Below are 13125 nucleotides of genomic sequence, written 5' to 3'. Positions count from 1 at the left end.
AGGAAATAACTTAAGAAATTTAAAACTGTGTTAATTATTTTCTTAGTTTGTTCACATACTTTACCTTATATAATTTTTGTATTACTAGAGCATATTTTCTTCCTATACTGGCTCCAGAAGTGGGCGGTTTTCATTTATTGGTTGTGTATCTAAAGCATGGGCACTCTATGCCTACTGTTTTATAAACCACAAAGTATCTACTCAAAATTGGATGATTTCCTCCTTTCTACAGATGTAAAATGGAGAAGTGCTAAGTAGATTGCCCAAGGTCATACATATGTTAGTTAAATATGTTCATTCAATTGACTCTGATACTTCAATCCTCGTGGTTATACCACCTTCTGACTATGGAATAGCAGCATTCCATATATTTAATCAGAACTCTCAAGTGTATATCCAGAAAACCACAAATAAATGGGGTTAGTATATAGTATCCTAATTTACTTTTTAAATCAAAGTTTATCATATAAAATTTAAGTGGTCACAATATCTGGCTTTAAGCATGTTTCACTTTAATATAGAGTAAAACTGGCATCATTAACTTAATATTGAATGGAGATATTGATTATTTACTTATAGTATTAAGTATAGCCCTATGGCTTGAAGTCTCTTAATATTTTATTTTAAAAATGTGAACAGATGAATAAAAAAGGTGTAGTACAAGCCAACTGCTATATGAATTTCAAATCATCCTGTAATCTTTTTAGTTAAACCATCTTTGGCTGCATTCCTTTCTAATGGAAAGTTCAGGAAAGTTTATTTTTTTTTTTCCTTAATGTAAGCCTTATAAATGAAAAATTTCTACCTGTTCTGGGATCTAGACAAAAGTCAATCTAGAAATTTTTCACTTTAATCCCATTTAGTATTGAGGAAGAAATGCCATTTGAAGAATATTTTAAATAAAGAAAAATCAACCATCAGCACTAAAAAGCAATAGTCCATGATTCAGAATATAAATGATGTAATTGTGAAGAGAAAAATATTCTATGCAATGCACCCCAAACCTAATACCATGCTGTTCTGCCATATATGAAGGCTCTGCTCTTCCTAAAATTGTAAAACTTAATTGTGTGATTTCACTCTGTGCACAGCAGGGCAGCCATATGCTCTAGAAAAATACTACATGCAAGGGAAGCAGCTTGTTGCAAAAGTGGGTGAAAATGCCCTGAAATAATTCTGAACAAGTTAAAAATGTCTCTAACAGGACCATTCCTTCATACTCCAAAAAGCAGAGGAGTCCACTTTGGCACCAACTTTGAGCACAAATAGAAAGTCTAGCCCCTTCAAAATATTTTAACAAGGGAAAAGATTGAAAAGTGACAGGCGTCACATTTACTGTGACCATCATTCACAGGTAAAATAATGAGCTCTGGTAACCATCGGGGGAAATCAATGACACATAAAACCATTTTCATCTCCAATCTGTAAGCTTTCCTTTTTAATCAATGTAATACATATTTTCTTCCTTTGTTTGCCCATTCTATAAAAATGAGAAATGGCATGTTAATATAAGGAATAAGCTACTAAGATATATGACTAACAATTACTGACAAGTGTAATGATGGGGTTGAAAATCTGAAAAAAAATAGCATTTATGAAGACCATCATTCTTGAGATGATAGTTCCAATTAACATGAAAAGATGTATGCTTTCTAAAATCTACTCAAAGGAAAACAGAAACATGGGGTCATCAGTAGTTCTTAAAATCCCTGCAAAGGAATAACTCAAAAGCATGGCTTGAGGGGTAGCATTGAATAAAAATGTTAAAATAGTTACTTGCAAATTTCTCAGTTGTGAAAAAAAATGTTTTCATTGCTTAATATTGTCATAAAGGTCCTCAGGCATTCAGGGTATTTCTATCTAATACCTTTTTAAAATACATAAACCTATTATCAAGTAAATTCTAACATTTTATTTTTTCTCTTCCTTCTCCCTTAAGAGCAACTTATTCAACAAAATATAAAAGAAGTAGAAATATAAAAATATATTTACTGGTATGAATAGCATAGTTTTGACAACTTTACAGATGTGATGAAATGTGGTAATGGAATAGAAAATGAGAATGATAATCAATAAATAACTATGTATTTAAATAATAAATCAGTACATTTCTAGACATGGATTTTTTAAATTGCTACCAATTTTGACACTGAACACAGTTTTCCACCACATAATATAATTAGGAAAAAGTCAAGAGAACAATGAAAAAAAATGACAAGATATTGATAAAGCATGCAATAGTCAATATTTATATGTAGTGTACTCATCTAAATGTTAATAATTCCCTATCTATTAAATATATATCTATTTGACCAATATCAAAGTTTTTTCATAAAAATCAATAGTTAATGTAATAAAATAGCTTACAAAAATCATATGCAACCAGATAATTTTCAAAAAGTTATAAATTACTCTATTCTATTATCATTTATGTTATACATGCATGAAAATCAATACATCACTTAGTCTCATAAAGAAAGACCTGGGAATTCAAGCAGGCAAATGCAACTTGCCATTTATATAAAACAGAAGATAATGGTTAATTATTCAATCATGAAAATTTTTGATTTGATAATCAAATTTTGTATCCTTCTTTCCACTGGTTTGCTTCTATCTATAAATTAACCCTCCAGAGATTTGAAACATAGTAAGTAAACGGAAACTAATCTTTGTATTTTTTTCTTTCTGTTATTTGATAATACATTTTTAAAAAATCCTTTCAAGTTATAGATTTTAGCATAAAGTTAAAAGTAATAGATTAATTAAAATTTGACATGGAAATGCTTCCAACATTTATCCATACATTCATTGATCTTCCCGGTGAAATCATAACTAATATAATCAGTTTAGTCATTCTTAGGAGTTGACAGAACTATTGTCATTAAAATTGACCCAAGAAATCCATCGGCCCTAAAATATCCCCCTACTCATGAATTTCCCACCACTAGAGTAATTCCTACGGAATTAAAATATAACTTTTACCATAACTTCTGAGATAGTTTATCAGCATTGGGAATATTTCAAGTGGAGAACAAGATCTCTTGGAGAGTGGAGAGATAGCAGGTATTATTTGACAAGTAATGCTCTCTCCCATGATAATCATCCTCATGTAAATTCTTGCTATTCAGTGTATCAACATAACCTGTAGTCTCCTTAGAAGTGCAGAACCCCAGATCCCACCCAGTTCCACCAAATCACAATCTGCATTTGAACAAGACTGCCAGGTGATTTGTATTCACATTGAAGATTGAGAAGCATAGTCTAAGACTTGGACTCCTAGTCTCTATCAACTATTATTTGCACCTCTGTATACATCACTAATTTGTCTGTCTGCTCCTATTTAAAATTTTTATTTAATTTCCTGTTGAAATAACATCTTAAAGAAAGTTATATTAGGGGGCGCCTGGGTGGCTCAGTGGGTTAAAACCTCTGCCTTTGGCTTAGATCATGATCTCAGGGTCCTGGGATGGAGCCCTGCATCTGGCTCTCTGCTCAGCAGGGAGCCTGCTTCCCTTCCTCTCTCTCTGCCTGCCTCTCTGCCTACTTGTCTTCTCTGTCAAATGAATAAATAAAATCTAAAAAAAAAAAAGTTATATTAGATAATATCACTTCCCTGCTAAAGACCACCAGTGGCTCCTGTCTCATTTAGATTAAAATAATACTTTTTACCTCAACCTAAGAACCTATATGGTCTGTGGTTTCCACCAGTTTCCCACCTCATCTCCACCCCTCTCCTCCTTGGCCATGGAACTCCAGCAGACTGGGCTTTTTCTCAAGCAAAATTCAAACTCCTTCTAGCTAGTTGTTTTCTCTATGTGATATGCTCTCTCCTGTGATCTTAACATGGCTGTCTTCTTCTGTGATGTTCAGGTCTCACTTTAACTTTGACCTCCTCAAAGAGGCCTTTCCTGCTCTCCAAACTAAGGTAGTCACCCATATATTGCACAGCCTGTTTTAATTTTCTGCACCATCCCTGCTACCATCATCGTTTTTTGCTTATTTGCATATTGTCTTTTTCTCCTCAATTGAATATAAACTCAATGAAGCAGGGTCTACTCATTTTTGTTCAATGTCAACTCAAGAACTGGAAGAGAGTCTGGTGTGTAAGTAACTCAGTAAACATTCGTTGAAGAAGGAAGGAAGGGAAAGGAAGTGAAGGGAAGGAGGGAAACAGAGAAGGAGGGAGGAAAGAAGGAGGCAGAAAGGAACAAAGATTGTTAAAGAAAATAACTGAGAGGGGCGCCTGGGTGGCTCAGCGGGTTAAAGCCTCTGCCTTCGGCTCAGGTCATGATCCCGGGGTCCTGGGATCGAGCCCCGTATCAGGCTCTCTGCTCGGCTGGGAGCCTGCTTCCTCCTCTCTCTCTCTCTCTGCCTACTTGTAATCTCTATCTGTCAAATAAATAAATCTTTAAAAAAAAAAAAAGGAAAAAAAAAAAAAAAAAAAGAAAATAACTGAGAAAAGAAACAGACTGAGAGAAAGAGAAGGGGAAAAAATCCAGAAAGAAAGTACAAAAAGGAAGGAAGGAAGAAGAGGAAAGAAAACAAAAAAGAAAAGGAGATCCTAAAGAAAGCAACTTTGTTATCTTAGACACTAACTTATAAAGCTAGAATTAAATCCTCAAATGGAGAGTTTTTAAAATTTAAGGTATATAGGTAGGCACTGATTTCCGAAAGAAGTGTGTATTTGGCTGAGTTCTCATCTATTAAAATAAGGAGAGAGCCAATCTTCAACTTCCTTGATATTAGTGCTGGCCACATCTATGGCTACTTTAACATTGGCTATACAATGTGATAACCGTAACAATAAGTCCACATCAATTCAAACATCAAGAAGAAATAGAAGATGATGGTAAATACATTTAATTAATATATATCTGGATAGACTTATAGACACTTAGGATTAGAAGGGGCAGTAACAATCATATTACTGATACACTCTTTGATGCTTAAATGCTTTCTAAATATCGAATTTGTCCATCAAGCTATGCTTGAATATCTTATTAGTGATTTGGGAATTTACTGATTCCTGAAACACAAAATCTGTATTTGAACAAAACTCAATGTTAGAAGTCTTCTTTATAATATTTTTTATCTCCCTGTGGTTCCACACAACAAGTTCTACAACCTATAGCCAAACAACTTTGATCTCTTTTACATATAATAACACATCACACACTTGAAGATAGCTATAACTCATCCCCACTCATATATCATATTTATTCTGTAGCAATTCTTTTTCTTAGATGTGACAGATAATTTTTCTCTGCAGTTTTATCCCTACCAATTTTCCTTTAAAAATGAAGACCATATTCTACTTCTTTGGAATTCATCACATGCTTAGTAAAGAGAGAATATGTTCAATAAAAACCTTAATATTTGATGGCCATATATCAATATCCATAAATAGCTAAGTAATCATGCATAAATTAACTTCTTTATTGTGCTATTGCTTTTGAAGATTTTAAAAAAAGAACATGTTTTAGATTTACAAATATATACTCTATAAAACTATTAATAGAATTTTTGGAAACAGTATTAGTTGCTTACAAGCTGTTGAAAATACTTAAAATTTTACATGTAGCCAGATAGCCTATTAGTAGAAGGCCTATAGTAGGCACCTAAGATCTATCACTTCAATATAATAAAGTTTTTGTCATATTACAGGGTTTTTTTTGAACAAAGTTGTTACATATCAGAATTTGCTATCTGAATTAAACTAGAAATTTCAGCTTGTCTGATAATGTTTTCTCTTTTCTGTTAGGCAATGTAAGTGCTAAGATGAGCTAACTTGAAGAAAATATTGCTAATGATAAAAATGAAAAAAAAATACTGCTTTTGTTTAGATTAAAACTGCGGACCTAATATGAAGTTTTATGCTGAATTAACCACTCTTATCATAAAGGTGAAAAAAAATAGAGTTCTAGTCAAAAACTGGTGATTAAAATAGGTTTCCTTTTAGGTTGCTATTATAAAGAGGGGGAGAGTCCACATCATATTCAATTTTAGTTAAATGCAATTTCCTATTAGTAAATCAAACTAAAGCTCTGTTTGATCCTATTGATATGATTAAAAATACTATTAAACATACAATGAAAAAATTGACTACTATGGAAAAACTGACTATACTATGTCAAAATAAACAGCAGTTATGGCTACAAAGTGCTCATTAACACATTTGACTCCACAACATGTTATAATCATCTAAGTTAATATTCTACTAGAACAAACAATAAAAGAGAGTTTATAATTATATATTGATGTATAGAAACTCTTCAGAGGAATATATCCACATTTTATACTTGAAAACAGCAGCTACAAAAGCTGCTCATTAACAGCTGACAGAACTTGTCTACATATTGAAAAAAAAAAGATATATTTCATAATATAAAACAATGTTAAATTATGTGGAGAACCACATCTTAATGATTATTTTTTAAATGGCATGACTATAAACTTCTTGAGAAACACCATTAAGCCACTCATCTATATTTCTTTAACATTAATAACATCTAATACAAGGCTTTGGATATATTAGGCCCTTATAAATCCTGAATAAATGAAAGGAAGAATGATCTAGGAATATAAACTAGCTTTTCATTACATTCTCTGCTGGGCCACAATTTTCTTTACAAAATAACGATGTTGTATTAGATGAATCTGAAATATTCTAGATAATTCTCAAGTATATAATTCTAGAAGTAGGGGACACTCTACTTACAATGTTTTAATTATATTATTACATAGGTCCTGTTATCTTAATTGAACCTAAATATCTTAGGGCTGAACTATACGGAACTATAGGGTTTAGGGATTATTAAAAAAAGGTAGTTTAGGGCGCCTGGGTGGCTCAGTGGGTTAAGCCTCTGCCTTTGGCTCAGGTCATGATCTCAGGGTCCTGGGATCGAGTCCCGCATCAGGCTCTCTGCTCCGCAGGGAGCCTGCTTCAACCTCTCTCTCTCTCTCTCTGCCTGCCTCTCTGCCTACTTGTGATCTCTGTCTGTCAAATAAATAAATAAAATATTTTTTAAAAAGGTAGTTTAAGTTAATATTAATAATTAATTTCAAAATAACTTATTGTTAAGGTATAAGTATTCTGGTGAAATTTAAATATTACTAGATATTATTAGATTATCTAATTTTAGACATCTGGGCATTTTGTAAACTAAAAATATCAATTGTTTTTAGATTATTTATGCGAATTTAAACTCCTGTTAAGTATAGTTGAACACTTCTTGTGTTTATTTTGGTATAGACTCCTCATATTTTTATTCAGCACAAGTATTTATTCAAACCATTTTCAATGCATCTTGTGATAAACACAATTTACTAGTTTGAAACTTTTATTCCTATTTCAAAAACTAGTTCTAATACCATCTGTGCAGCCTTCCTCAACTTATTACATTCAGAAGTAGTTAGTCACTCTCCTTTCATCAATAGCATTTCAAAAATATTGTTCTGGTAGTGTTTCTCACAATAAATTTGTAATTACTATCTTTTTTAAATTATATAGACCTCCCGATGGCATAGCCTGCATTCTTCATTTTTATACCTCTCCTATCCAGTACAATGTCATGCACACAGCAAGAGTTAAAACATATTTGATGAATAATAATACAAGTAACAGTAATTAGTATTTGTTGAACACAAGACAACAACTGTGCTATATTTTTCCACACAGCTAACTACGAGGCAGGTTTTCTCCATTACTAAGAAGTTGAGCTTTTAGAGTTGAAGTAATTGCTCAAGACCAGAGAGCTAACAAGGGGCAAATACAGACTCAGTCTAGTTCTCAAACCTAGTTCTCAAATCTCTAGTCCTCAAACCTCTCAAACCAGAACTAACTAGCAATGCTGGGCAATTTGGTTTTATCTTTCCACTGGGAAAAAATACCTAAGATTTTTTAGCACTTCCACCCAATACCATGTTTAATCCTCACATAAACCCTACTGTAATACAACCACACTATTTTACAGATGTGGAAATAGCACTCTGATAGTTCATGTAACCTGCACAGGGCCTCACATATAGTAGGTAGCATTAGTGGACTAAAATCCAGTCAATAAAAGCTGGATTCTCCTTCTAAGGACTACTGGATGCTATGACCACAGGAAACTGTGGTGTGTGCTAGTACACCGTTTAAAGAAGATCTAAAACAACACTGTTTTTTAGTATTCTTTCTTTTTTACTTTTTATTTCAATGTCAAGAGACTTTCTTAAATGGAGAATATTGGAAATGGTTTCCTTTTACTGAATAAAAGTAGAAAGTGAAAAAATATTTTAAGAAGATAATTGAAATTGAGTTAACTGATTACTTATTTATTTGTGTGTGTGAGAGAGAGAGAGAGGGAATGAGCACAAACAGGGGGAGCAGCAGGCAGAAGGAGAAGCAGGCTCCTCACTGAGCAAAGAGCCTGATATGGAACTCAATCCCATGACCTTGAGATCATGACCTGAGCCAAAAGCAGATGCTCAACCAACTGAGCCACCCAGGCATCCCAAAATAACTGATGTTTTAACTATAGTATAGTAGGAAAATTAATTGGAATCGTATTCTACAGAGAATTGAAGATATCTTTGATAAACGTTCAAGTTTTTTTCTACTTATTTATTAATGGTGTGTCTATTATTAATAAATTATCTAGCTATGCTGATTTATAGTAAGTTAATACATAGATTTTGGGTCCACAACACACAAGGACAAGTACCAAATACTATGTGCAATTTCTGTGTCCATGTCTCCTTTGTGTTTATAGTGATACTGATGTAAACTGTAAGTACTTTAATTACCTCAAATTATTGAGAATAAATTGGAAACCAGTAATGATCAAAAGATATCACAAGGGGCACCTGAGTGGCTCAGTGGGTTAAGCCTCTGCTTCTGCTCAGGACATGATCTCAGGGTCCTGAGATCAAGACCCGCATCAGGCTCTCTGCTTGGTGGGGAGTCTGCTTCCTCTTCTCTCTACGTGCCTTCCTGCCTACTTGTGATCTCTCTCTCTGTCAAATAAATAAATAAAATTTTTAAAAAAATCCAAAATATCACAAAATGAAAATGAAATTACATTCCCCCTCTCTCTCTGCCTACTTGTGATCTCTGTCTGTCAAATAAATAAATAAAATCTTAAAATAATGAAATTGCAGTGTGACCAAAGAAAAATTATGAAAAATTAACTAAATTATCATACAACATAAAATAGCATGGACTTGAACACCTCAAAGGAAACTATGCTATCACAATCTCTATCACATATATGCTCTAAATGGTAATGACTTTCAGCAAAATAACATCCATTGCTTACCATTAATATTTATTCATACGAAATTTATCTTTATAGCTTTCTTGGGTTTAACTATAAAAATCCTTCAATTTTATAAATGGATAAGGGCTATAAGCAAGTCATTTATATCTAGTTTTATGTTGTGAATTTTGAAGTGGTAATATATAAAAGCAATATACTACTGTAGGTTCATGAGAATATGCTGCTTTTTATGAATTAAAATACTGAAATACATAGATATTTGAGTATATTGAAAATTATAATTTTAAGACTTCTAAGAAATTTAAGTGAATATTTTAGTGGTCATATTATAAATGTAAATCCATTAGTTTAACAAATATTATTTAAATATGTCTATGGTTCAGAAGCTGTTCTAAGCACTGGGAATACAGCATGAGCCAGACTACACACTCCTTACCTCAGAGAGGTAAATTTTATAGGACAAGCCATAGGGCTAGTGATTACAAATGCAAGAGAAGTACAGAGTACAATGGTGAGTTAAAAGAGAGAAACCTAACTTTCCTGGAGTTGATAATTTAAACTAAAATTTCAAAAGGGAATTAGAATGATCTGGTTGAAAGGACAGAAAGAATAATTCATAAAAGTGGTTTCAAGTAGAAAAGAACATGCTATGCTTGGCCAACTAAAAGAATTTCTGTTTGGCCAAAAAAAATAGGGTAACTAGGAGAGTCGTACAGGATGAATTTGGAGATATGGACAAAAGCCAGATGATGGAATTTCTTGTGAGTCATCACCAAATCTTGGCTTTATTCCTAAGATCATGGAGAAACCAATGGATGCTTTAACGCACTGGTGTGATGTGATCAGGTTTTATTTATTTATTTTTATATTATGTTAGTGACCATACAGTACATCAAGTATATCATTAGTTTTTGAGGCAGTGTTCCATGATTCATTATTTGCATGTAATACCTAGTGCACCATGCAATACGTGCCCTCCTTAATACCCATCACTGAGCTAACCCATCCCTTCAACCCCCTCTGCTCTAAAACCTTCAGTTTGTTTCCTGGAGTCCATAGTCTCTCATGGACTTTTTCCCCCCTTCATTTTTCCCTTCCTTCTCCTAATGGCCTCCATGCTCTTCCTTAGTTCCACAAATAAGTAAAACCATATGATAATTGACTTTCTCTGCTTGTCTTATTTCACTTAGCATAATCTCCTCCACTTCGATCCATGTTGATGCAAAATTGCATATTCATCCTTTCTGATAGTTGAGTAATAATATTCCATTGTGTATATGCCTCAGGTTTTAAAGACAATTCTGCCTACATTGTGGGCCATGGAATAGAAGAACAAAAACTGATTTGTGTTCTCTAAAATACCTACAAAAAAAAATAAGAAATTAGTTTTGCATTATGTTTACTGACTCATTTAATATGTCAATTAAATGACTCACTCTCAGCATATACCCTGTAACTCTTTGAGTATCTAATCAGTGATGAGCTTCACAAAATTTTTCTTGTACCACCAGATTAATTTCTCTATTTCTTCCGCTCTATCTCAATCTCTTGAAGGAGGGGGTCATCTATTACCTTTATTTTCTAGAACACATCCTGGTACTCAGTAGACATTCCAGGTATGTCTGGTGAGCTGGAATTATTTTTATAAAGAATACTGCTTTGATGTCAGCTGATTCCAATTTAGAAATTTGGCCCTGTTAACAGTCAAATTTTCAAAGTCTATTTTGTGTCTGAAAATATAGCTAAATATTGAGTGTTTTCAAAAACATTAATAGACATAGGGATGATACACCTCTTTTATTTCTAACATTGACCTAAAGTTTTTAATTCAAAATGTTAAAAATTTGTGCCTCAAATGTAATAACTAGCTCTCTGAAATCACTGAAACAGTAGATTACTGAAGAAGAGTCAGAAGGACTAATTCTAATTAATATAGAAATTTGATAAAAGTATAATAAGTCCCTGAAAAAACAATATACCATTATTGTCTATACCATTAGAATGTTTTCCATACACATAACTTAAACATAAATAACTGAGAAATATTTACTTCAAAAGTATATGGCACGACCACATGGCTATTATATCCAAAAATACTATTTTAGAAAGAATATGTGAAAGGATGAAATATGTATTAGCTCTAAAATAGAGTGAGAAGACTATGACAATTGAGAAAACTTGAGTACTGATTTAGAATTTATCAAGGAAGTAATACACTGAATTAAATTTATTTAAATGTGGTTCAAAATTTTAAATTGAGTAATTTTAAAAATCACTTTTTTATTCAATAACATTGAATAATATTATTTATTCTATTATTTATTCTCTTTTCAAAATGCATTATTTTTCCTAGTTCTATAAGATATGAATTTGTAACCCCAGAGTTTCTCAGATCACTTGGTGGAAAACTTTGACTACAGCAGTATTTGTATTATTACTTGATTTATATAATAAACTTATGTTTGATAATTATCCATCTTTTATTCAATGGATTACAGAGGAGTATGTCAGTGTTAGCTCATGCAATTTTCCAAAGAGAGTGAAAAAACTGAAGGGAAGAAGGTTTCCTTAATAGAATAACATTTACACTTTTAAATTTCCTGCTACTAAGAAAGTCTACTTGATTAAGCAAATCATCAATTTATAATTACTCCTATATTCTTAGCAGTGGAAATATGGTATGAAAGTGAATAGAGAAGCAAGGTGATATTGATTTAATTCTTTAAAGGAGACTACTACATGTTAAGAATTCATTTTAGGATGCTTAGTAAAGAAAACTAAAATACAGTCAGTATGAATTTTGATGGAAATGAGTTTCTGAAATATTTCTGCATGATTTTCAACCAAATTAAATAAAGATATCTTTGTGTTTATCCTTCATGTACACTGAGCACAGGATGCTTTCCATCACTTATATCGTGCTCTGTATAAACCATTACTAACCACACTATATAAAACATAACCATTTTGGAGAACACATGATGATGAGTTGGAAACAGAGTTGGAGTAGGTATTTTGTACTTGAAACGTGTTCAATTAATTAGTATTTCCACTGAAGCATATATCAATATAAATGAAGTCCCTTTATTTTTGACACTACACTGATTTTCTCTCATGAACTGCTCAATGAAACTTGCTACCAAGAAACAGAAAAATACACTTGCTACACTTCCTAACTTTGTAAAAGGTAGGCTTGCAACATTAATTAACTGGAAAATTACCAACATACGATTTGGCCTTTTTACTATACAAATTAGAAAGTTAATGGGTATTTAAATTTGGATCCATAATCTCAATGAGTAGCTGTTACCTTTTCAAAATGAGAAATCTCAGTACAATCATATAGCTCAGGCAATAGGTAATTTAGATGTAGGAGAGAAAGCTTTATTAAATAATCACCAGATAGAATGCTCCCATTTTGTCCAAATTATCTATTTTCTTAATTGTCCAATAGCATCTGTGTAACATAAAAATTTCATGCAAACGCTGAAAACTGCTATGTAGGATAAATAACCAATGTGTCAATATGTGCACTTATTAATAGAAACTGGCTGTTTTATTTCCAATTACCTCAACATCATAACTGGCATGTAATATGCAATAGATATTTACTACTTGTTTTTATGATCCCTTTTATGCTTTCTTTTCTTTCTACTTTTACCCCCACCCCCACCCAATATTTGCATTTCACTTTTTTTTTTTTTTTAAATTTTTGTGCTTTCAAATGATTCAAGTTTTGGCTATTACTATCTGCATTTTCAGCTACTTTAAAGTTTTTCGTTTGCTTCCTACAGCTTGGCTCTCTTTCAGCTCATTCTCTACTTAGAATCATTACGAAAATATAGCTTTTGCTGTAACTAAATGG

At 32.4% G+C, this 13125-nt stretch overlaps 1 protein-coding gene across 2 annotated transcripts in view; it reads right to left on the bottom strand.

The window, feature by feature from the left end:
• Window positions 1–13125, bottom strand: part of CSMD3 (CUB and Sushi multiple domains 3) — a 1273428-nt gene that overhangs the window by 749103 nt on the left and 511200 nt on the right. The gene's annotated exons all lie outside the window — the stretch shown is intronic.

Source organism: Meles meles, chromosome 1 (assembly GCF_922984935.1).
Source record: "Meles meles chromosome 1, mMelMel3.1 paternal haplotype, whole genome shotgun sequence".
Classification (NCBI taxonomy): Eukaryota; Metazoa; Chordata; class Mammalia; order Carnivora; family Mustelidae; genus Meles; species Meles meles.
The sequence above is the reverse complement of the archived record's forward strand: the minus strand, read 5'-3'. Positions and strand labels throughout refer to the sequence as shown.